We start from the raw sequence: 24613 nt of genomic DNA, 5'->3' as shown, positions 1-24613 counted from the left end.
CCATTTTTAGCTTTTGCTTCATACTTCACTGTAGAAAACACGATAATCTGAAGTACTGCTCAAGGGAGTTCCCGTCATGGCGCAGTGGAAACAAATCCGACTAGGAACTATGAGGTTGTGGGTTCGATCCCTGGCCTTACTCAGTGGGTTAAGGATCCGGCGTTGCTGTGAGCTGTGGTGTTAGGTTGCAGACGTGGCTCAGATCCTGCATTGCTGTGGCTGTGGTGTAGGCCAGCGGCTACAGTTCCCATTAGACCCCCAGCCTGGGAACCTCCATATGCTGCAGGTGCAGCCCTAAAAAGACAAAAAAATAAAATAAAGTACTGCTCAAGAAGTTATATAGGGAGTTCCCTTGTGGCACAGTGGGTTAAGGATCCAGCATGGTCACTGTGACAGCTTGGGTCTCTGTCATGGCTCAGGTTTATCCCTGGACCAGAAACTTCCATGTGCCACTGGTGGAAAGACAAAGAAAAGCAAAAAAGACAAAGGGAAAAAAAAAAAGACGTTACCTAGATTAGTGCCTTTCAAAGAAAATAGAGCAAGTCACAACCCTCACCATAGGATATGAATGTTTTATTTCAACAAAATGATTTTTGCCAGTTTGACAAGTGAAAAGAATTTCCTTGTAGTTCAATTGTGTAATTCTCTTTGATGAAGCTGTGCATCTCTGCAAAAGAATATAGTATTTTACAAGGGAAGCAACTAAGGATTAGGGCTCATTTTTCCAAGGCAACCCTTCCTCTTATTTAAGCACCCGGTATATCAAAGATTTTTCTGAAAATAAACAAACATACCAGGTGCATTTATAGCACTGCATTCTCTTAAGAGTTTATTATAAACTAGTTTCACAGGCCACAAGGAAGTAAAAGGACTATGTACAGCCTTACAGGAAACAGGCAGGGAGCTGAGGAGGGTCAAGATGAGTCTAGGGCCTTGGTGGGCGCATTCCCGGGGGAGGGGGCCCTGTAAGGGAAACCAGACAATCCGGTGAGACTCCGGCGGAACAACGGCTTAACAAACAAACAGGTGTGGTAACGTGGCCCTGGGGGGTCGGGCCCACGCCTCTGTGGAGCTACTTCCATAATTCTGTGGCCAAGGTCAAAGAAGGCCTGAAGTAAGAGTAAGAAGTTTAGTCAGTGCCTGATCTGCAACTCAAATCCCCACCCTGCCCCAGCCTCCCTCACCCTGCAATTATCAAGTAATCAAAGGGGACTTCCCTGGTCCCACTGGGTTCCAATGCTTATAAAGCCCTTAAGTGGCAAACTCAAACCAGAGACACAGTGCTTAGCAAGCTTGGCTGTGGGCTAACTTAGAGGCCACTGTGGCTTGTGGAAAGAACAATGGTCTGGAACTGAGCTCTCTCCTCATCCATAAAATGAGAGAGCTCATCTACATCAGCATTTCTCAAACCAGATTTAAACAGCATAGTACAGCAAAGCCCAGAGCCCCTCCTTAATTATTACACACTCCCAAACCAAAGGGCATAAGATCTTTGCTGGTCATGCAACAGAATGCATTATTTCACATGACCTGAAAACTACTGCCTTGAACAATGGGAAGCCTTGTGTACAGGGCTGCTCTCACTGTTCTGAGAAAGAGGGTCAATTTAAGAAATGCTTGTTCCCTCTTTCCTTCCTGGGCAAAGCTGTCCTCTTTAAGAGTTCACTTCTCTAGGCCTAAGGCCTAAAAACCCAAAAGGTATGGTCAAAGTCCAATCTTCCCTCATTTCCCATCCTGACATGGCTCTAGGGAAGAAAAGTCAACACCACTGCTGCAGGTACTTACCTCGCATCCCTGGGGGAGGGGGCCGCATTCCGGGTGGGGGCATGCCCATTGGAGTTCCTCGTCCAGGGGGGATTCCCATGGGGGGACCCATGGGAGGCCTCATACCAGGAGGTGGGCCCATCATGCCTGCAAGAGAAAAGCCCCAAGAATACAGCTCAAGTGTCTGTCTTGAAAAGGTAGCAGGAAATGTACAAAATTTCCACCAAGGTCTGAGACAGATGGACCATTCCACCTTCCCAGGCCCTCCTAGCAAACTAGGACTTGAGCCAAAGATGTGTGGCTCTTTCCCAGCTAGCTCCAGGTCAACCAGGCTGGATCTCAGAGTAATCCTGCTTAATTAAACAAACTCATCATCAGTTTCAGTCAAGGTTATATCTCATCATGAATCCAGCTAAGATATCAAAGTCCATCAACTAGCAATGACCTCCTTATGGGCTCCTCACCTGGAGGGGGGGCTCCTCGGCCCATAGGCGGGGGAGGACCTGCTCGGCCAGGTGGGTACTGGGTTGGGGCCCCTGCAATACTGGCTGTGGCAGCAGCTGCAGCTGCTGCAACAGTGCCTCTTCCTTGCGGGGTCATCACCTAAGAGTACACAGGAAAGAAGTTAGGCAGAATGGTACTGTCCAATGTGGTGTCCCACTCTCCTCCCTAAATTGGTAAAGAAACAGCAGACACCCAATCCCCTGAGCTACAACTCACAGCATCACACTTCCTATCTAAAACTATCTGCCAGAGGATACCAAGCTTGAATGCGCAATTCCTATTTTCCCGGAACACCCAATCCAAATTAGTTAAGGCACCCACGTTTTCAAATAGGATTGATCACAGTTTGTAAGAGCTACAGTACAGCTAACCCTTAAACATGGGTTTAAACTGCTGGGATCCACTCATGAAGATTTTTCTCAATAAATACATACTACAGTACTACACACAATCTTGGCTGAACCCATGGCTAGAAGGCCAACTGTCAAGTTTACGCAGACTTTTGCCTGCACAGAGTTGGCACCCCTAACCCCAGCATTGTTCAAGGGTCAACTGTATGTTTCAAATGTTGTCATGCAAACACTCTGCTCCATTACAGTTGGCCAAAATACTTTCTATGTAGCTCCCTAATAGTATCAACATAACTCATAACAGCAAGTTTTCCTTTTTAGCTGACCCTGGGACTACGTATGAAGCACAGTGAATCACTGATAGGCTGATAATCACAGGTTGGCGAGCCAGTGTGGACTATTCCCAAACTGTGGACCCTCACTCTATCCTTCAACCGCCAGAAGCTAGTACCCCCTTCCTCAACTCCTTACCTGTTGGGATGGCCCACCAACCCCACGGACCGGCCCGGCAAGTCCTGCAGGAGCCTGGGGCATAGGAACACCAGCTGGGATTCCCCTGCCAGCAGCTCTGCCAATCCCTGGGCCCCCAGCAGCTCCAGCTAGTGGCACTCGGGCAATGCCGGTCTGCAAAATAAAGACATGTGCTGAAATGTTTGTGGCCTGGAGAATCAGAAGTACACTTTGGAATATCACTGCCAAAAGAACCCTTCAGATTTACAGGTTAACGAAACACCTTATAAACACGACACCCATCCATGTGTTAACACCATTCCTCCTCCATCCAAGACTCCGTGCCTAGCAGGCTACAAAAACTTAAAGAGTAAGGCAAGAGAAACACGCACAACTCAACCTATATGCACTCCTAGGAAAGTTAAGCCAACAAGCAGCCAGGGCTCCATCCAGAAAGGTGTGTACGGTAGATAAAGAGCACTTGAGCTGGCACCAAAAAGACCTGAGGTCCAGTCCCAGCTCTGGTTCTCACCCTCTAAGTGATAGTGGGCAACTAATCCCACCATTCTAGGACTGTTTCCTCATCCATAAATAATGGGGTTATGACACAACAGGTTGTGGTCATAAAGGGTTATAATGGGTTACATTAGAGTAGCAAGTTCTACTGGAAAAAGATACCAAGAGTATCTATGCTGTGAACCAAAAATATGCTAACATCCCTTGCAGACATTTACCAAGGGGAAAAACTTCAAGGTGAGAGTCTAAAAAGACGTAAATGACTAAGACAAACTAATCGCTTGAGAGCATCTTTAAGTCACTAACATGACTTTTGAAAAGTATACAGCCACTGGAAAAATGTTTACAACGTTAAAGTGAAAAAATAGAATATATTAAGTGTTGGAGTTCCCGTCGTGGCACAGCAGAAACGAATCTGACTAGGAACCATGAGGTCATGGGTTCGATCCCTGGCCTCGCTCAGAGGATTAAGGACCCGGCGTTGCCGTGAGCTGTGGTGTGGGTCGCAGATGTGGCTCAGATCCCGAGTTGCTGTGGCTCTGGCATAGGCTGGCGGCTACAGCTCCGATTTGACCCCTAGCCTGGGAACCTCCATATGCCGCATGTACAGCACTAAAAAGACAAGACAAAAAAAAAAAAAAAAAGAATATATTGCATGTTAAGTAAATATATATACATATATGTAGAAAAATTAAAACAAGGTAAGAGGTTTTTTTAAACAAATAATGTCTTTAAATGAAAAAAAGGAAAACAAAATAATCTGGTTAAATTCTCAATTTGGTTAAATTTCTAAAGGTAGGCTGATGTTAATGAACCAAGACTGCCTGGAATTAAATGCCAGTTTCACCGCTTACTAGCTGTGACACCTTCAGTAAGTTACTAAGCCTCAGTTTGTATTATCTGTAAAGCATAATTTACCTCAAAAGACTGTTAGAAGGATTAAGAAAATATTGAAGAGCTTGGCACATAGCATAGCCTGAATACATGTAACAGTATAAGATACATATATGTATTCTATTGTTTGGAGTTACGACTTTTTACATCCAACTAGACTGTCATCACATTAAGAACTGACCCAGATGGTCTCAGGTGCCTCTTCTATTGACTATGTACATCAACTAAGGCTTTTGAAGTTAGAAACCCACAAATTCTAGTTCCTTAGTTCTACTTCCTACTTGTGAGGTAATCTCTTCTAAGATTCTGTTTATTATCTGTAAAACGGGCACAGAAACCAGCAGATGCCTATGAATACTGCAATGAAATAGAGAACCCCACACAGAGCCTGGCTGGGGGCTCCTTTGCACAAGGTTCCTGCCCTTGCACTGGCTCTCTGCTCCGACTTACATCTTTGGGAGGTGGTCCCTCTACCGTCATTGAGACCAGGTTCTCCCCTCGAAGTAGCACCAGACCAAGGACTCGCTTCTCTTCTCTCTCCGCTTGTTTTGAGTTCTTTGGTCTAAAGACAGGTTGAGGAGAAGAAACAAAAACAAGCATTAGAAAAAGGGTAAAGTTCATGTTCACCTACCTAGAAGCCCTCCAAGATCTGTTTTGTACTCTATCTACTGACAGATGGTAATAAACTTTCCTTAAGACGGCTCCTCTGGACAGTCTTCACTGGCTGAACTTGTAACCCCTTAGGTGACTGTCTCCCATGCCAAGAAGATGTACCAATCAAGACACAGGACAAGTCAAGAAAGCCCAGCCCTGGCTCACTTGTAGCCACTGTGAGGGCCTTTCCACAGTAAACTCTTTCTTTGCTTACTCTTTCCTGCCCTTCAGCTTAAGGTTCCCCAGTGTCAGGAGGAGCCCAAACAATTCCTCAAGTCAACTGCATCTCACTCACTCCACTTACATGCAGTATCCTTCCAGTACCAATTCAACCCCACAGGCCTGGAACTCCATCACTCACCTCACATTAGATATAGAAGCCATAAAAGAAAAGGTTAAGAGTTAACTACATAGAAATTACACCTTTGTCTTCAAAGAACAAAAACAGAAATCTCCAAACAGCAACAACCAGGAAAAGGATGAACAAAATATAAATAAATATAAACTGGGAAAAATAATGCAACAAGATAGGGAAAGAAAAGAAAAGCCAATGACAATTTCCTAAAAATAAAGGAAACACAAAATACTCTGATTTTTAAAAATAACTTAAAATTTTCATTTTAATGATATTTTATAATAAATTGACAGTGGTTTTCTATGGGTGTCACTTTTTCGGCTTATCTATCTATATTCCTTATTTTTTAATGAAAGTATGTACTGCCCTTTCACGATTAAAAAGAAAAAACTTTCTGGATATTTTAAATTTTCTCAAATACTTTTAGGTATTTTTAATAATTATTTTCTAATAGGTACTTTTTTTATTATCAGAATAAAGTTAGCTTCAGTTGATAACACAGCAGAGAACCATATGAAATAGCTCTACACTGACCTGTTGGCCGCTCCCTAATGTGCACCTGGCCCTCAGCCATCCCCACCACATTTTCTGTCCTATGCTTCTTGACCTCATGCCACAAAGAAAACAACAGTCCCAAAGGAATCAAAAGGAATTCACAGCCACTGGCGACATACTGTGGACACTGCACATGGCAAAAGAGAGCTGGATGGAAGTCACCTAACTTCTTTGGGCCTCAAGATGCCTTGAATGTAAAACAGAATAAAACACTAGACCACATCTTTTAATTGGCTTGAAACTTAAGATCTTGAGTCCTAAGACAAGGGAATTGCCTAATAACTTATGGAATCATGGGAAAGTAGAAAATATTTCCAATTGTTTCTCTAAATGTCAACAAAAATCACTGGCCCCAAACCCACAAGGGGAGCTGAGCACTTACCCTGAAGAGGGTCAGAGGCTTCTTAAAGCAGTTTCAGACCAGGCTGCATTGGGAGAGCCCTTTAGGCTACAGCTTTACAAATAGGCAATGAGGCCAGAAAATCAAGCTCTCCCCCCTTACACACCTGTGGGGAGAACATGAGAGCCCTTTACCCCAGTACCCAGGGGTATGCAAAGTCAGAGAAACAAAAAGCCTAGGAGCCCTCCTTACAACTTGTACTCTGCGAGAAGTAGAGAACAAGACTAAGGAAAGAGATTTCTTAGTGTCCAACGTCCCCGTTTAAATCTGCCCTCTAAAACAGGAGAGCAAACCAAGAGGAACCAGCTAGCTACATCACCACCTGTCACTTGGCCCACCCACCCAATCCACTCCCCATCCACCCAATCCCTCCCCCCATAGCCCACTCCTCACTTGATCTTTCTGAACTCGTCACAGTCACAGAGGATCAAATTCATATGCTTGTCAAAAGCTTTAAAGGTGCCAATGAAGATACGGCCGTCTTGCAGGATGCACCTCATCCTGTAGTCGATGTGCTGCAGCATCTTGCTGCTCTTACCCACAGTCTGCAATGAGAAACCGGCAGGAATGAGACTCATCTCTTTTGGATCCACATACCCCTGATCTTTCCTTAAAACTTCTGGTGCAGCCTTCTTTTCCATGCCTGTCTTTCTCAATAGATTCTCAGTTCTGTCCTCCAGCCACAGCCCTTTCCTGGGAATTCTCCCATGTCACGCTGTTTTCAGCCCTGACCTGTTTCACCCCCCTCTCCTGCCACTTCCCTGAAAGTCATTACAAATGCCTTTGTCTATGTTCTCTGCATACATTCCAAGGATGAGAGGATAAAATGACACCAAACTAATGAAACCCAATCACATCAGAGATTAGCCATCTGCCACTGCAGATTACAGCTGTGACTCCAGTGCTATGGAACACCAACATCCCATTAAAAAGATGAGTAAAGGAGTTCCTGCTGTGGCACAGTGGGTTAGGGATCCAGGGTTCTGTGCAGCTGTGGCTTAGATTTGATCCCTGGTCCAGGAACTTCCATATGCCACAGGCAAGGCCAAAAAAGGAGACAGGAAGGAAAAAAAAACCACTGAGTAGAAGAGCTGGAATGGGACTGGCACTAAGAATCCAATCAAGAGCTTGTTATTAGCAAGGCACTGATCAGCTAGAAAGTGAGAATGGAATCCCCAAACCAATCACTTGTCGTGTATCTCTAAGACTACCTTTGGGAGAGAAAAACTTTCTGGTGGCCAGAGTGCTAATGTGTTTGACTACATAAAGATAATATATAACTTGCCTTACTCCTTAAGTAATCCAGCCACCTCTTCTGCTTGCAACATAGTTTTGCTCTATAGACTCAAAATGCAAACTGTCACATGCCCTTGGCAGTTACATTTCTCTCTAGAAATAAAAGGCATCAGCCTCCCATCAGTCTCACTGCTGTGGGCCAGTCCCAACTCACTCAAGGGCCTCCTAGGTACCAAGTGCTGTGCCTGCTATTCAACTCTGTGAGCTTGGACAAACAGGTTTCTAAACCTACAAATGTTAAGGATCAGCATCTTGACTCCTGCCACCCTGGAGATGCAGTTTATGTGGTTCGCTCTCTTGGAGACCATTTTAACCAAACTGTAATCACAGCTTCTAACCACACAGGTCTGACCCTTTAGGCTGACATTCATTGGTCCATCTGCCTTGTTTAGCTAAATCTTACCGGGTGTTCTCGGGCAGGCACTGCCATAAGCAATATTCATCTCAACCTTTAATCAGATTTTACAGATAAGGCCATTGACGCTCTAAGAGGTTAAGCTGTGTTGGAAGCTGGTGAGCCTGAATGCAATTCTTCCAACCAATTCTCCAAACAATATCCTAAGTTTCCCTGCTTCCAGTTCACCCAATAAATAACAGGTACAGAACAGAGTTATCGTTCTAAAACAACTAAATTCATGTCATTTGGCTGGTTAAAAAATCCTTCAATGGCATTCCTCAGTACCAAGATTAAGTAGCATGTAAAGCTTTTAATAACCAGGCTCTTGCCGATTCCGCCCACCTCTTACTCCAGGAACTTTCAATAGCACTACCCTTCATGCTTTGCTCCTGCAATCCTTCGCATCTATACTATTCCCTCCCATTTTCTCTGGGAAAACGCCTGACAATCTTTTACGACTCCACTAGGAATCATCTACCCTAGAAAGCATCCACAGCCCGCCCCTCGCCGTTACTTTTACTGAATGCTGAATTACCCTTCCGAATTATACTATCCGTGTCCCCAAACAGACAGCGAACTCAGTGAGGAAAGGAAAACACTTGCGTAGTCCCAGCGCCTGAAAAGTCAGACATACTCAAACATACACATACGCTGAACAAACGAGCGGAACTTTTCCTCCACTCCTCCATTCTCCGTTCCCTCCTCTCCATCTAACAGAACCAAGACTTTAGTTTCAGCCACAAGCCCTTCCACTTCTTTCCGCAACTCGCCTTCACAAGTCTGAACCTCTCGCCGAGTCTTGCCCTGTCCTCCTGCGGCTCTCGTGCGTGCTCCAAAGCCCGACATGTATTTATGCTGTAAAGTTTACTCGGCGCCCACAAGATCCCGAGCACTGTGGCCACAGCGGCGTGGGGAGCCGCAGTTTTAACCTCGCCCACGCCGAGTGACCCCGGCCTCAGCCCCTCAATTCCCAACCTTCCCCTCCCCCACCCCGCCGAACGACCAAGGTCCCGATCTTTCCTTGCCGGGAAAGAGGGGCCGCGGCCCGGGCCTTCGCCGCCCGGAGCAGCCAACCCAAGGCCTCCTCCCCGGTCAGTTGCGGTCCCCATTCCACAACAGACTCAGAAGCTCCCGCGCCTCCGGCCTGCGACTTCTCACCATGGTGGCGGTTCTGATGGCTCCGATTCCCGCCGGATTCGCCTCGGTAGAGGCCTAGACGCCCGCCTGTAGACCGCTTCCCGCCGCCGTTACCGGAAATACGACCACTGACAAAATGAGGTCGGGTAGAAAACTGCTTCCGGTCCCGGAGCCCGGCGCTAGAGTTCCGGCCACAGAGAGGAGCTGTGAGCTTGGGGCGGGGCGGGGCGGGGCTTGGGGAGGCGCTAACGTCAAACTGATCTGTGAGGGGTTTATGATCTGCTTTATTGGACACCTCCCTGCTTCTGTCGGTACTAGAGCTGCTCTTCTTCACCCTCACCACCCACCCCCCCTGCACCCCGCCCCATTAACTTTCGGGGCTCATCTCCAGACCCTCTACCCTGTCTCCCTCCTCTACAGCCACTATCCCTGCTTTCCCGTGAACTTACCTGGACCTGCTTGTTTCAACACCTTTGCGTTTGCTGTTGCCTCTACCTGGAATCTAGCCGTCCAGGTACGTGCACGCCTTACGCCCTCACCTTCAAAGCTTAAGCTCAAAGGACATTTTCCCACTGAGGACTTCCCTGGCTGTCCTGTTTAAAACTGCAACCTTTCCACCCATCTCTGCTTTATTATTCTCCTCAACATTGATTGTTAACATACTATGTATATTTGTTTATTATCACTCCTCATTAGAAGGTAAGTTGCAAGAGTATTGAATTTTTCTTTGTGTATTGCGCATTGCTCAAGTGCCTAGATGAACACTGCCAAGCACAAAATAAAGGCTTAATAAGTACTTGAATGAATAAATCGACCCATCCCAAACAGTTCCCATAACTTTCAAATGATACCTATATGCTCAAACTTTACAAATTTATTCCTCTAACCCTAGGTTCTTCATTTAACTCTTGGCTTTTAATATCCATAGACATGGATGTCTAATAGGTATACTGAATTTAACATGTTGAAAACTGAATTCTTGCTTCTATTCACTATTCTCCCCAAAACCACTTCTTACCAGTGCTCCCCATCTCAGAAGTTTCTTGGGTTAAAAAAAAACAAAATAACAAACTTGGCAGCATCCTTGATTCCTCTGTTTCTCTCCCATCTCATAATCAGTCCACCAGAAAATCCCCTGGACCTCACCTTCAAAATGTCTTGACTCAGACTATTGTGTGCTGCTCCACTGCTACCATGCTAGTCCTAGCCACCATCATCTTAGTCATGGATCATCAAGGCCCTAACTGGTCTCTTTGCTCCCTCGCTTGCTTTCACAGCAGCCAGAAGGATCCTTCTATAATGTGCTGGGATTATATCCGATGACGTCATTGCCCTGCTCTCCTCCTTCCCAAAAGTTCCCAGCACACATAGAATAAAATCCAGCCCTGCAACCCTCTCTAACCTCATCTCCCTCAACATTCCCTTCATTTGTTATCTTCCGGCTACACTAGCCTCCTCCCTCTTCCCCAAGCCCAGGAAATCTTCTACCCTAGGACTTTTTCATCCTCACACCAGACCTAAGATCTGTCATCCTTATTTCTGCCAACCTGTAGATTAAGGGATGGAGGCTCAGAAAGATGAATTATCTTGTCCAAGGTGGCAGAGTCAGAACAGGAATACGGTGCCATTTGTCTCCTCAGCTGCTCCCAAGTTACCCTACCTCCTAATATTATCACTCATGCGTGCATTTTAAAAAAATACTTATTTACCACCTACTAAGGCCATGCGCTGTTACTGGTATGTCAAGTCCCTTCCCCAAAGGAATTTATGTTCTAGTAAGAAAGGTTGACAGTTAACCAAACCAATACATATGATGTGAAAAAAATTAGAGTGATGTGAAAAAAATTAGGAGGAACTGAGAGTAATGGGTTGCAAGTTTGGCTAGATGTTCAGGGAAAGCCTCTCTGAAGAGTAGCAGGTAAGCAGAGAGCTACATCAAGTGAAAGACATTCCAAACATTTCAATAAAGGGAATTATAATATGTGGTCTTTTGTAACTGCCTTCTTTCACTTAGCATTATGGTCTCACGGCTCATCCATGCTATAGCATGTATCAGTACTTCATTTCTTTTTATGGCTGAATACTATTCCATTGTATGGACAGACCACTTTTCTTTATCTATTCATCAGTCAGCAGACATTTGGGTTGTTTCCACCTTTGGCTATCATGAACAGTGCTGCTATAAACACCCACGTACATTTTCATACGGTTATATGCTTTCATTTCTCCTGCCTGTATGCCTAGAAGTGGGTTAGGTGGGCATATTGCTGGGTCATATGGTAACTTTAATCATTTGAGGAATTGCCAGACTGTCTTCCAAAGGTGCTGCACTGTTTTACATTCCCACCAGCAGCAGTGTATGAGAGTTCTGACTTCTCCATATCTTCGCTAACATTTGTTACATGTGACTTTCAGTCAAGCTATCCTAGTGTGTGTGAAATGATAGCGTGAGTCTATCTCAAAGTTTTTATTTGCATTACCCTGATGACTAATGATGCCCAGCATCTTTTCATGTGCTTATTGGCCACTTGTGTATCATCCTTGCACTGTCTTAATATGAGTTGTAAGAGCTCTTTATGTATTCTAGATACAAGTCCCTTATCAGATATATGATCTATAAACATTTTTCCCTCATGATATTGATTTCACTTTCTTTCTTTCTTTCTTTTTTTTTTTTTGTCTTTTTTAGGGCCACATTCGTGGCATATGGAGGTTCCCAGGCTAGGGGTCCAATGGGAGCTGCAGCTGCCAGCCTACCCCACAGCCACAGCAGTGCAGGATCTGAGCCATGTCTGCAACCTACACCACAGCTCACGGCAACACTGGATCCTTAACCCACTGAGCCAGGCCAGGGATCGAACCCACACCATGTATGCTAGTTGGGTTTGCTAACCGCTGAGCCATGATGGGAACTCCTGCAGGAGTAGTTTTGAGGCCAGTATTTGAGACTTGCTCTGATCCCTAGGAGAGCTCTTCTCGGCAATCTCTTTCCCTGCTTCACTGTTCAACTTCCGGCTGATCTGCTGTTTCACTTGTTGCTATCATGGACCTCTCAGATTCCACTTAATTGCTCACCACCAAAATCGCCATTGTTTTCAACAGCCCTCTGAGACTGCAACTTCCCACTCTGTCCCATAGAAAGCCTGTCCCCGGGAGTTCCCATCATGGCTCCGTGGTTAACGAACCCAACTAGGAACCATGAGGTTTCAGGTTCGATCCCTGGCCTCGCTCAGTGGGTTAAGGATCTGGCGTTGCTGTGAGCTGTGGTGTAGGTCGCAGATGCAATCTGGCATGGCTATGGCTCTGGTGTAGGCTGGTGGCTACTGTTCCAATTAGACCCCTAGCCTGGGAACCTCCACATGCCGGGGGTGCGCCCCTAGGAAAAAAAAAGCCAAAAGAAAGCCTGTCCCCTTAGAGATGTAGACCTCGCTGTTCCAATGGCCTGCCTCTCCCCAGGGCAGGACCTCTGCACCACTGCTCAGAGCTGGCAGCAGGACTGGCAGACCACGTCTGAGTGACACCCCTGCTCTAAGAACAAGCAGGGCACTGGGTGGGGTAGCAGCTCCTTTTCTTCCCGGCTTGCTTCTCCTAAGCACAGGATCTCTGTCCACCATATGAGCAAGCCGGGGAGAAAGCAATAAGCCCCCTCCTGATTTCTGACCACCTGTGCCTGGGACAAAGGGAGACCCCCCCACCCCCAGACCTGTTGGCTACACTGTGGGGAATGAGGGCTGCTGGTAGCCTGCCCCTCCCAGGGAAAAAGACTGGGAACTGGGGGAAGACAGTCCCATCTTCTTGGCTGGACCCACCTGGAGTACAGCTTCCATTACAGTGAACCCAAGAGTGACCAGAAGGGAGCAGGTCATGGGACAAATGCCACAGACTCTTGCTGATACAGTAGATTTTCTTGAATAAATATTTCTCTGTTTGCCATAAGTCCCTAGAACAATTTCCAGAGACTTTAAATGGTTGGGTTTTTTTTTTTTAATCATTTGGTTGTTTCACAGGAGAGAGAGGCTAAGGAGCTGCTCACACCATCATCCCAAAAGTGCTTTTCCTGTGTCGTGAGTTTGACTGAGTCCACATGGGTGACTGGACATTGGTTTGAAAGCTTTAGACTAACACTTTGTAATGACTAATACTGCACCATTATGTAACCATTTCGATCATTAAAATAAAAATCACCATTACTGTCATCATTTTTTTGTTTCTACACATTATCTTTCCAAAGAACTTGTAGGCTACTTGAAGATAAGGATGGTGTATTGATAAATCTACTGGTTTGGCTTGCAGAATCTCACACATAAGGATACAACAAACCTCTGGTGGAGAAGAGATGTGTGGGTTGAGGATAGGTTATTGTTGGAGTGGGAGTAAATCACTGTTATCAAGAGAGAGCATTTTATATGAGTCATTCACCAAATAATACAGGCCCATTCCCTAGGGTGGGAAAATACACACCCACATTTTCAGATGGGGATTTACGTGGCAGAAAGAATCCAGGAGCAACCCATTACGAGATGCAGGAGTTTGAGAGTCAGAGAAAACTGAGTTTAAACCCTGGCTTTGCCACAGACCAGATGAGTGTGGCAGGCACAAATCACACACCCCTCTGAGCTAGACCTTCTCTGAAATAAATTGTGTTGATTTCCTCTCACAGTCCTTTCCTCTCACAGCTGTTGTTAAGAACTATGGAGAAGATGTTATGATATCTAAGATTTGTCTAAAATAGTCCAATCAGGAGTTCCCGTTGTGGTGCAGTGGAAATGAATCTGACTAGGAACCATGAGGTTTCAGGTTCAATCCCCAGCCTCGCTCAGTGGATTGAGGATCCGGCGTTGCTGTGAGCTGTGGTGTAGGTCACAGATGCAGCTCAGATCTGGCGCTGCTGTGGCTGTGGCGAAGGCTGGCAGCTGTAGCTCCCATTCAACCCCTAGCCTGGGAACCTCCATAGGTGCAGCCCTAAAAAGCAAAATAAAATAAAATAAAATAAAATAGTCTAATGAGGGACGTGTGAGGGGCAGAAATGAAACAGGATTGGCCATTATAGAAGAGCATTGAGCTGGTTAATGGTACCCTCACCTGTTATGACTATGCTCTCTACATCTAGATATGTTTGAAAATTTCAATACTAAAAAAAAAAAAAAGTAGAAAGATAGTATCATTAGTGTGGATGTGCAGGAAATTTAATAGTACATTTTACATTTTTAATAATTTCAGTTTTTCGAAAATATACCTTATGTTTTAAAGTGTTTTGGACACAAGATTAATCTTGGGTTTGTTGTTCAGCAAGGAAAATAAAACACACAAATGCAGAAACCAGTATGAAGTGGCCAACACCATGCCCAACACAGACACAAACTGCCTCAATGCTGATGGCCTTTTCCCTTCCCAAGAAAGAGAAGATATACCCATTCTCTGGAAAATGAGCCAGCTTTTCAGAAAATAAATAAACATAATCCCAACTCACCAGTGTTTAGGGCTTTCCCTCCGTTTTTTTCTTGAGGCCTGTCAGCATCATTAGAAGGCAAACCTAGGAATTCCCACTGTGGGGCAGTGGGACCAGTGGCGTCTCTGGACCGCTGGGACACAGGTTCAATCCCTCACCTGGCGCAGCAGGTTAAGGATCCAATGTGGCATAGGTCACAATTGTGACGTGGACCTGACTCCTGGCCTGGGAACTCTGTATGCCTTTGAGGTGGCAAAAAAAAAAAAAAGGCAAACCTAGAGAAGGAAAAAGAAGCTATGAGAAACCTGGGCTCCCATGGTGCCCCTGGAGCAGCTCCTCCACCCCTGAAATGAAGAAGTCGGCCCTTTCCACAGCTGTGGTCACTAAGGCAGCAGCAGTGAACCTGGAGCCCCGAGACCCCCATTCCCCTCTTCAGACCCTCAAGAGCGCTCACCTTTTGCCTGATGATTCTGAGCCACAGTCTTCATGGTCTCCAAGTCTCCGCTATTCTCCAAAGGCCACACCTCCTCCTAGTCCTGCTCCCCCAGGCAGAAGGATCAGGCAACGTCATGGCCCTAGGGCCAGCCCAAGTATTTGCCTTGAAATCCTGCCAGGAGGCCTTCTAGAAGTTACTTCACCTCAAGATCAATTTCCACTGCCTGGTCTGATTCCTCCAAAATTTACATGTCAAAGCCCATCTTGTTTCCATGCGGCCAGGACCTGTGGGATGGAGAAGCCACGTGATGCTGCTGGGACCCTGCCTGGGGCCCTAAGCCTACACCTCTTCAGCAGAGACCCTGACTTCTCATACTCTCCTCATTCAACACACATGAAGTCTCAGTCCTCGGGGTTCTTAGCATTTTCCTTTACCTCATTCCTTTCTGGCCTGTAGGCTCTTTGCAGTAGGTTTTATCATTATTCCCAAATATCTGTTTCTCTATATAATTCTCTGCCCCTGACATCAGCCTTGATCTCATAACTTGCCTTGAACAATGAAATGCGACTGAAAGTGACAGTATCAAAAGCACTGTATTATTCCACCATCTCTCATGTTCTGATAGCAAATCTTGAGGAAAGGTTGACCTACTTAAAAAGAAAAAAAAAAAAAAACATAAACTCCAAAAGCCAGTGAGGAAGAGGTGGATATATTTTATTACACATCAATTAAAAAGTTCAGTTTAGGAGTTTCCATCGTGGTTCAGCAGAAACAATCTGACTAGCACCCATGAGGATGTAGGTTCAATCCCTGGCCTTGTTCAGTGGGTTAAGGATCTGGCACTGCCATGAGCTGTGGTGTAGGTCACAGACGTGGCTCAGATCTGGCATTGCTGTGACTGTGGCATAGGCCAGTGGCTACAGCTCTGATTTGACCCCTAGCCTGGGAACCTCCATACGCCATGGGTACAGCCCTAAAAAGACAAAAAAAAAAAAAAAAAAAAAAAAAAAATTGGTTTAACAAGGACCCTTTTAGGAAAGATAGGAGGTGGAGAGCAGGGTTTAAATATGTATGTTTAATCTCTGATCATCTTCTCATAAAAAATATTGGAGGATATATAGGATGGATAAACAACAAGATCCTACTGCATGGCACAGAGAGTTATATTCAATATCCTGCAATCAACAATTGTGGAAAAGAATATTTGAAGACTATATATAACTGAATCACCTTGCTGGACAGCAGAAATCAACTATACTTCAATAAAATTTTTTCTTGGCTACATCTGTGGCATGAAGAAGCCCCCAGGCCAGGGATTGAACCCATGCCACAGAAGCAACCCAAGATGCTGCAGTGACAATCAATGCCAAATCCTTAACCCACTGGGCCACAAGGGAACTCCAATACAATTTTTTTTTTTTTTACTGGAGGTATACGAAGAAAGTTAATAAAACTGATCTATGGTAGATAAACCTATCTTTGAGCTGTCATGATTGTATCCTAGAATGCAAAAGTCCAAATAAAAACTAGAAGTAGTGGCAGCTCATACAACTCAATATCAAAAATGAAACAATTCAATTAAAAAATGGGCAGAAGAGGAGTTCCCATCGTGGCACAGCGAAAATGAACCCAACTAGGAACCATGAGGTTGCGAGTTCGATCCCTGGCCTCACTCAGTGGTTTAAGGATCTGGCATTGCTGTGAGCTGTGGTGTAGGTCACAGACTTAGCTCAGATCTGATGTTGCTGTGGCTGTGGCATAGGCCGGCAGCTGTAGCTTTGATTTGACCCATAGCCTGGGAACTTCCACATGCCGCAGGTGAGGCCCTAAAAAAACGACAACACAAAAAAATGGTGAATCACTCTGTTGTATCCTTGAAACTTATATAAGAATATAAATCAACTGTACCTCGATTATAAGAAAATAGAAGGAGTAAGTTAAGATCACCTGCAGCCTGGCAGCATGCTGGTTGTGATTTCATTAGGAGTGAAAGGAGAAATTGTTGGAGAATTCTGAGCAGAGGAATTACATGATTGCTTTACAGTTTAAAAGCTCTCTCTGGGAGTTCTCATCGTGGCGCAGTGGTTAACGAATCTGACTAGGAACCATGGGGTTGCGGGTTCGATCCCTGGCCTTGCCCAGTGGGTTGGGGATCTGGCGTTGCTGTGAGCTGTGGTGTGGGTCAAAGACACAGCTTGGATCCCACGTGGCTGCGCTGTAGGCCAGCGGCTATAGCTCTGGTTAGACTCCTAGCCTGGGAACCTCCATGTGCCGCAAGAGCGGCCCAAGAAATGGCAAAAAGACAAAATAAATTAAAATAAAAGATCGCTCTGGCTGGTAGACTAGGAAAAAAACTTAAGGAGACAGTATAGAGGCAAGTAAAACCAATTAAAGACTGCTGAAATAACCCCAGGGAGAGACAATGGAGATTTGGACCAAAGAGAAACAGTGGGGTTAGTGAGTAGCAGTCACATCCTAAAATTCTTTATTCTGTGTAAGTTGGGGGGGTTGGACCAAGTAAGCAGCATAATCATTATTTTTGCCTCAGAGGAACAACTCAAAAGGCAGGATGAAAGGTGAGCCAGAAAGTGGAGAAGACACGAAATCTGGGTAGCAGCGCAGCAGAGCTGAAAGGCGGGAAAAGAATAAAGCAGAATCCAAGACAGAATTGAGAGGACTCCATAGCTAATCAGGTCGATGGGAAACTCAGAAACAAGGCAGCAAAAAGTCAAAGCTCCAGGTCACTACAAAGGGTGGAAGCTGCAGTCATTACCAGAGATCAGTCACAGGTAAAGAGAAAAGGAAGAGAAAAAGAATTTGCCTCCTTGAATTCCAGAAACTTCCCCCTCTCATGCGTCTCACCTGAACTCTTAAGAATGTAGGGTTTGGCTCTTGGGAGTCATGCTCCGAAATGGCGAGGCAAGATGAGAGAGTCTGCTTAGCAGGGGTGGGGGATGGAGGGCGGGCAGAATTCCACACCTCTGATGGGCAGGTAGCAGAGGTGAGGGCCCGTGGGCAGAACCAGAGGGACATCTGGTTTGCACGGAACATCCGAGCCTCGTAAGGCGACACTTAGGCTTGGCCCAGGAGACCACGACATCACCACATCCATCAATTTTGATGTGGACAACTCAAATCACAGCACCTATGAGGAGTTTCCAAGACCAGCTCCTGGAGGACCTGAAGGACCACCACCTAGACCCCCTCCTAATGGTGAAAGCCAAGGTGATGGACCTCAGCAGAGACCGCCCCCGCCAAGACACCATTATCATCACCGTCCTCCCCCACCTCCTCCTGAGAGCACCACCAAGCACCCCCACTCAGGGTGCAGACCACAAAGACCTCCCCAAGGCCAGCCACCCCGTAATTTGGAATTCAATGATGAAAATGAGTAAGAAGCTACCGGTCATTCAGAAAGCCAGGACATTGGAACAAGGCATTCTATCTGCAATTTATCCATAAAATAATCAGCATCCAAAAAAAAAAAAAAAAAGTGCAGGGTCTGAACTTGTAAAATGACTTTTTTTCTTTTTTTGCCTTTTTCTATAGAATGACATTTTTAAAAGAAATGGGAAATGTTTAAAGCAAACAATTAAGAAGACATTAAGGAATTACTGGGTGTTTTTTGGTTTTTTGGGGTTTTTTTGGCTTTGGTTTTGGTTGGGTTTTTTTTTTTTTTGCATTTTAGGGCCACACCCACAGCATATGGAAGTTCTCAAGCTAGGGACTGAATTGGAGCTACAGCTACCAGCCAATGCCATGGCCATAGCAACACGGGATTCAAGCCGCATTTGCGACCTGCACCGGAGCTCATGACATTGCTGGATCCCCAATCCACTGAGCAAGCCTAGGGATCAAACCCGCATCCTCACAGATACTAGTCGGATTCCTTTCCACTGTGCCACCATGGGAACTCCAAGAATTATTGTTAATTTTATTTAGTGTGTAATAATAATTTTATTATTGTGATCACATTTTCAAAGACAGTCCTTCCCAATAGAATTGCTTATGAAAGTATTTACAGGTGAAATGGTATGTCTGGGATTTGCTTTCAAATACTTTAGCCAAGAAAATAAAAAATGAGGGATGAGGGACTTGGAATGAAATAAGAATTGCAGGATGTTGGTTATTGATCGAGCTTCAAACCCTGACTCCACCTGACCCCAGCCAAGTGACACAGTAAATGTTGCTTACCCTCTGCAACATGCCATTTCTTCTGTAATTGGCAGTTGTGATTCCTAACTTTCAGTGCTGAGGGAATAAAATATTACAGAGATTGTAAAGCCCAGTGCCTGGCAAAGAACAACTGCCCAATAAATGGCAGTTATCAGTTTTTTATTTCACAAGAGCTGTCCTGAGTATCCAGCAACCAGGATGAAATGTTGCTGGGAGAAGGGCGGTGGTCATGTGAATGACAGCTCTCATCTGGGGTAGTATTTCCTGTAAAGACCCTTTTCCTGCCCTGGCATCCTGTAGAAACAAGCAGGTCCTCTGAGCCTCCGATGGGACCCTGGCAGGGCACCAAACATCATGACGAGAAAATGAAATTTACCCAAGGTCTGGAGAACAGAAGACACTGCAGAAACATGGAAGCTGAGTGGTACCCACCTGCAAGAAGTCCCCTCCAACTCTACACAATTCTCTCTGGACAGGCAGGGATGCGAGGGGAACCTGAGGATGAAACAGGTAGTGTGAGCTTCAGGATGGTCTCTTGACTCCTAGAGACTTAGACTAAAAATCCTCAAGCTTAAAATGAGCAGTGCTCCTCTTCTAAAACAAACAAACAAACAAATAAACAAACAACCAACCAAACCCCTCAGATCTATTAAAGAAGAATGTAGACAACTTCCTGGGGACAGAGTCAAATATGGGCATCAGAAAACAGCCTGACCCTGCTATTAAATAGGGAAATTGGAGCTCCCAATGTGGCTCATCAGGTTAAGAATCCAATATAGCATCCGTGAGGATGCAGGTTCAATTCCTGGCCTCACTCAGTGGGTTAAGGATCCGGCATTGCAGCAAGCTACAGCATAGGTCACAGGTGCAGCTTGGATCTGGCGTTGCTGTGGCTGTGGCATAGGCCAGTAGTTGCAGTTCTGATTCAACCCCTAGCCTGGGAATTTCCATATGACACGGGTGCAGCCCTAAAGAAGAAAAAGAAAAAAAAAAAAAAAAAATAGAGAAATCATCCTTTATTAGCAGTGGTAATGATAAACACTTATTAAATTCTTACTTTACACCAAGGACAATTCCAGGCAACGCACAAGTTTTGCCTCTCAAAGGCCCCATGAGTTAGGTCTTTTGATAAACTCAGGCAGAGTTATAAATCTTGCCCAAGGTAACAGAGCGAGAAAGCGCCTAGATTTGATCCCTAGCTGTGGAGTGCTGTGCCCTTAGCCAGTTGGGTGAGTGGTCACATCAATGATGGCCAGCCCCTATGGGGTGTGGCAGTTCTCAAAGTGTATCCACGCACAAGTTGAGGGGATATACACAGAATAAGACTGTCTGTGAATCGATAAATGCTGAATCCGATGCCAGGTCCATGTGAGTTTACTGTACTGTTCCACTGGGTGGGTTAAAAACTTGTCCTTACTGCTTCTTGGGCCTCACCAGATACCACAAGTGATTTTGGATAGTCGGCCAACAGCCCTCAGAGGTCCCCACCCTACCTAACCCCTAGTAAGTCCCAAACTAGAGGTGTGACTCCCAACACATGAGAGAAAAGCATTCAACAAAAGGGAGACTTAGCCAAACTAGCTACTTCCATTATAGCCAAACCTGGGATCTTGGTTATAAAGCAGAGTGGGCCCAGGACAAGGACACACCCTAGGACAACAGGTCCCAGAGAAGCAGACCTGTCCCCACTCAAAAAAACCACTTAGATGCAGGCCCCAGCACTGGAGGATGTCTGCCCCAGGCCCAAACCTTCCCACTTCTTAAAAACCCTAGGGATTCCATAGGAGTTCCCATGGTGACACAGCAGAAATGAATCTGACAAGTATCCATGAGGGTGTAGGTTCGATCCCTGGCCTTGATCAGTGGGTCAGGGATCCGGTGTTGCTGTGAGCTGCTATGTAGGTTGTAGACGTGGCTCGGATCCCTCGCTGTGGCGTAAAGCTGGCAGCTGTAACTCTAATTCAACCGACCCCTAGCCTGGGAACTTCCATGTGCCATGGGCGTGGCCCTAAAAAGAAAAATAAATAAATAAATAAATAGAGACGCAGCACCCAAGTAAGTGCTCCTGATTTCAGCCAACAGGAGGACCTCAGTGGCCTTCTTTCAGGAAGAAATTCAACAAAGAGATTAAGATTGTAAAGGTACAGAGTTTATTGGAAGCACAGTACTGTGTAAAGAGATCAAAGAAGTTTATTTAGGCCAGTGAGGAGCAAACAGGGGCAGTTTTGGTTGTTAATATCTTCTGGGGTTTGGTTGAGGGTGATGCCCCCTTTTCCCCTCCTCTATGATGTCATCTATAATTCCTCATTTGAGCTTCCATGGACTCCATTTGAATCCTTCCAATAAGCACCTAAGCCAAACCCACAGTGGGTGGGGATTGGTGGGGGGGGTGTCAAAATGCAATGCTAATAGTATTATAATGAGATTATAATGAGGCCAAGGTTACTAGAGGTTGACTTGAGACCCCATCTGTGCATGTGTCTGGCTGGGAACTCTCCTGGACCTCAAGAATTTGAAGACTGAGGGGGGCTGCCTCGTCTTTCAGCCAATTAAGGCTCATTGACCAGATAGTTTATCTCAAAGGGTCAGCAGGAAACTGGCTGCAGCAGGTTAACCCCAAACCTAGCTCCTACCCCAAAGCACAGCTTCCATGGTCAGCGTGTCTTGCTCAGGCGTTACAAAAAGTTTCTGTTTTAGATGTCATTTGTCCATGCGTCACGGCCTCGTTAAGTGCAAACCAAGGAGGTGGCTTTGCCTTCTGCCTGTCTGTCGACTCAAAAGAATATGCACAACCTAAAAGCTGAGAGTTGTTTTATTTGGGGGTGGGGGGGGATGAGAACTATAACCCAGGAGGCAGCATTTCAAAATTCCACTCCTAAGAGGCTGGGGGGAATGTCGGTGTATATGTGACTTTTGGTGAAGAGGGGAGGTCATGCAACCAAGCACACATTTTACAAAACTTTGGAACTAGTCTCGGGGTTATTGCTAGTCACGAGGAGCGGGTGTTACCATGAAGGATTTTAGTGCTTTTCTAGATTTGAAGAGATACAAGAATTGGGCTCATAAAATCTTCTCCTGAAAACATCTATCTGAAAGCCTGTTCTGCCAGGTTTTCCCAGAGAGCAGAGTGCCTCACTCCTAATCTCCACCCTGAGCTCCTTTCAGGGGTGTCAAGGGTCAGCAGCTGCAGTGGTTCAGAACTCAATCCACACAGAGGCAAATTCAAGTGCAATCTCCAATTCATATGCCTAATGCCTATACACAGGAGGCTGGGGGGAGGGACGGGCAGGGCGCCTGTCTTTCCAGCCTCACTCCCAAGCCAAAAAACATCCAGAGATTTATGGCCCTAACCGCCCCAACTCTCCACCCCACGGATGTCTATCCGGCCCTGGCTGAACTCATCCCTATAGCCCAAATAAACGTCAGGGATGTGCGCTGGAGCTGCCCCCTAATCTGAAATTGCTTGGCGCAGATTATACCCACCTCCCTTTTCAAAAAAGAAAACTGAGTTCCAGGTCTCTCACCCCAGCAGAAGGAAGGTCTGCAAAGCGAACGGCAATTCAGGAATTCCCGGCTAAAGGAGTCTCAACCAAATTTTCCAACCGAAAGGCGCGCCTGGAGCCCCGCCCTCTTCAAGTACAGAACCTCAGGAGCCCACCGGCCGGAGCGGCCACACTTCTCCCCGGGTCTCAACCCTAGGCCCTCCTCCCGCATGGGAGAGACACCAAGGGGCCAACTGCTGGGCAGGCCTCGCTCACCTGGGCCAGAGTGACATCTCCATCCTGCCGCCGCAGCTCATCTATGCCAGGACTGCAGTTCCCAGAATCCTCACGGACTCCCTTCCCACTAGCCTTCCTGGAGCCCCTTCTGACCCGCGCGGTTAATTTACTAGGACAGTGGCTACTGTAGTGACAGCGTCCCGGCCTCTACTCATAAAATACCGGTGCATAAACAGGCAGGGGTTCCCGAGTCAAATCTCAGTTCCCTCTGCCTGTTCGCCTGAAAGACTACACTCCCCAGAAGCCTCTGCGGCAGCCTCCTCTACGGCTTCCGGCCCCGCCCTCGGCGCCCTGGGGGTTCTACCCAGCGAAAGCTTCTGGGGTTGGCTTATACGGCGGGTCAGGCCTTCAAATTGCAGGCTTTTCAGCTTTGGGCAGGTTTTTAGCTCTCGTGACCAAGCTAAATTCCTTGGACTTAGGCTCTGCAATATATACACCGTCTTCCTCGAGCACCATCTTTGGCGCCATGCTGCCCGCGCATTCCTGTATTTGAAAGGCCAGTCGAGTTAAAATCCCTCTCGTCCTGACTCGGAAGAGGCGACACCCCAAATCATTCACGAGAAGCGGTCTTGATGCAAACAGCAAGAGGATTTTTATTCCGAGCGCGCTGGGGCCCACAGTCGTACGCCACGCAGGGGTAGAGGACTGCGGCCCCGAGTGTGGAGTCGGGACAGCTTTTATGGGGTTTACAACAAAGCCCGCGCTTTTACAAACTAATCATTTTTAAAATATCGCAAACCAGTCAATTCAAAACTTCGAGAGCCCGCGCTTTGTGGACCAATTAATTTTAAGTTGTTCTGGAGTTACATGTTTGTGCCTGTCTCTGGGTGGGGGAGACATATTGTCACCAAGATATATTTATCAGGATTTTCAACATTTTGTGGCACGCCCGATCTTACTGGGGTCCGTTAGGCAATTGACTTCTCCTCTTTTTATCTTATGCAAGCAGGTTTACAGAAGCCAAACAAGCAGTTAGGAGCAGTTTCAAGAAGTTTCAAGCATAGAGGCACATACTCAGGGGCCTGTTTTTCCCCTTCCACAAAGTTTTGTACAGAGCAGAAAGCAAGCCCTAAAACAGCAAAAAGTATGATCTTTTACCTATAGGGAACAGGGTCTGGAATTCGAGGGCATTTAGAGCTTCTTATTAACTTCCTGGGTTCTGGGAGAGTCAGGTTGCATTTTCATCCTTTCATTCCCCACTTCTTCTCTTGTTAATAGTTCTAATCTTAGAACTAGGAAGGCTAAAGGTCAGTTTCTCTTTAGCTTGGAAGGCCTTGGTACTGCTGTCTAAGTACCATGATCCGAACTGCACTCACTTGTTCTCTAACAAAGGCAACAAACCGATTAATTAAGCAAGGCCCAACTGTAAGCAACAGGAGCAGTATTACTAGGGGTCCTGTTAGAGCAGAAAGCAGGGTGGTCACCCATGGGGACTTGTTGAACCATCTCTCAAACCATCCTTGGTCAGCCTCTTTTTCTTTGTGACGTTTTTCTAACCTTT

General features: G+C 46.0%; 1 long non-coding RNA gene across 4 annotated transcripts; it reads right to left on the bottom strand.

Annotated features, from left to right (window-relative positions):
* Positions 556-23299, bottom strand: SNRPB. 4 transcript variants are annotated; one of them, XR_002339920.1, is made up of 11 exons: positions 23092-23299; positions 19766-19828; positions 15176-15441; positions 14743-14996; positions 9294-9451; positions 6836-6987; positions 4929-5040; positions 3090-3242; positions 2229-2367; positions 1786-1911; positions 556-1109 (listed from the first exon to the last, which is right to left on the bottom strand). It is a non-coding gene; the product is annotated as a small nuclear ribonucleoprotein polypeptides B and B1 (long non-coding RNA). The 4 variants fall into 4 exon arrangements; XR_002339919.1 differs by lacking the exons at positions 14743-14996; positions 15176-15441; positions 19766-19828; positions 23092-23299 and having other exon boundaries at positions 556-963; positions 9294-9437; XR_002339921.1 differs by lacking the exons at positions 14743-14996; positions 15176-15441; positions 19766-19828; positions 23092-23299 and having other exon boundaries at positions 556-963; positions 4929-6548; positions 9294-9411.

This window comes from Sus scrofa, chromosome 17, assembly GCF_000003025.6.
Source record: "Sus scrofa isolate TJ Tabasco breed Duroc chromosome 17, Sscrofa11.1, whole genome shotgun sequence".
Taxonomy (NCBI): domain Eukaryota; kingdom Metazoa; phylum Chordata; class Mammalia; order Artiodactyla; family Suidae; genus Sus; species Sus scrofa.
This window is presented reverse-complemented; position numbering and strand designations above follow the sequence as displayed.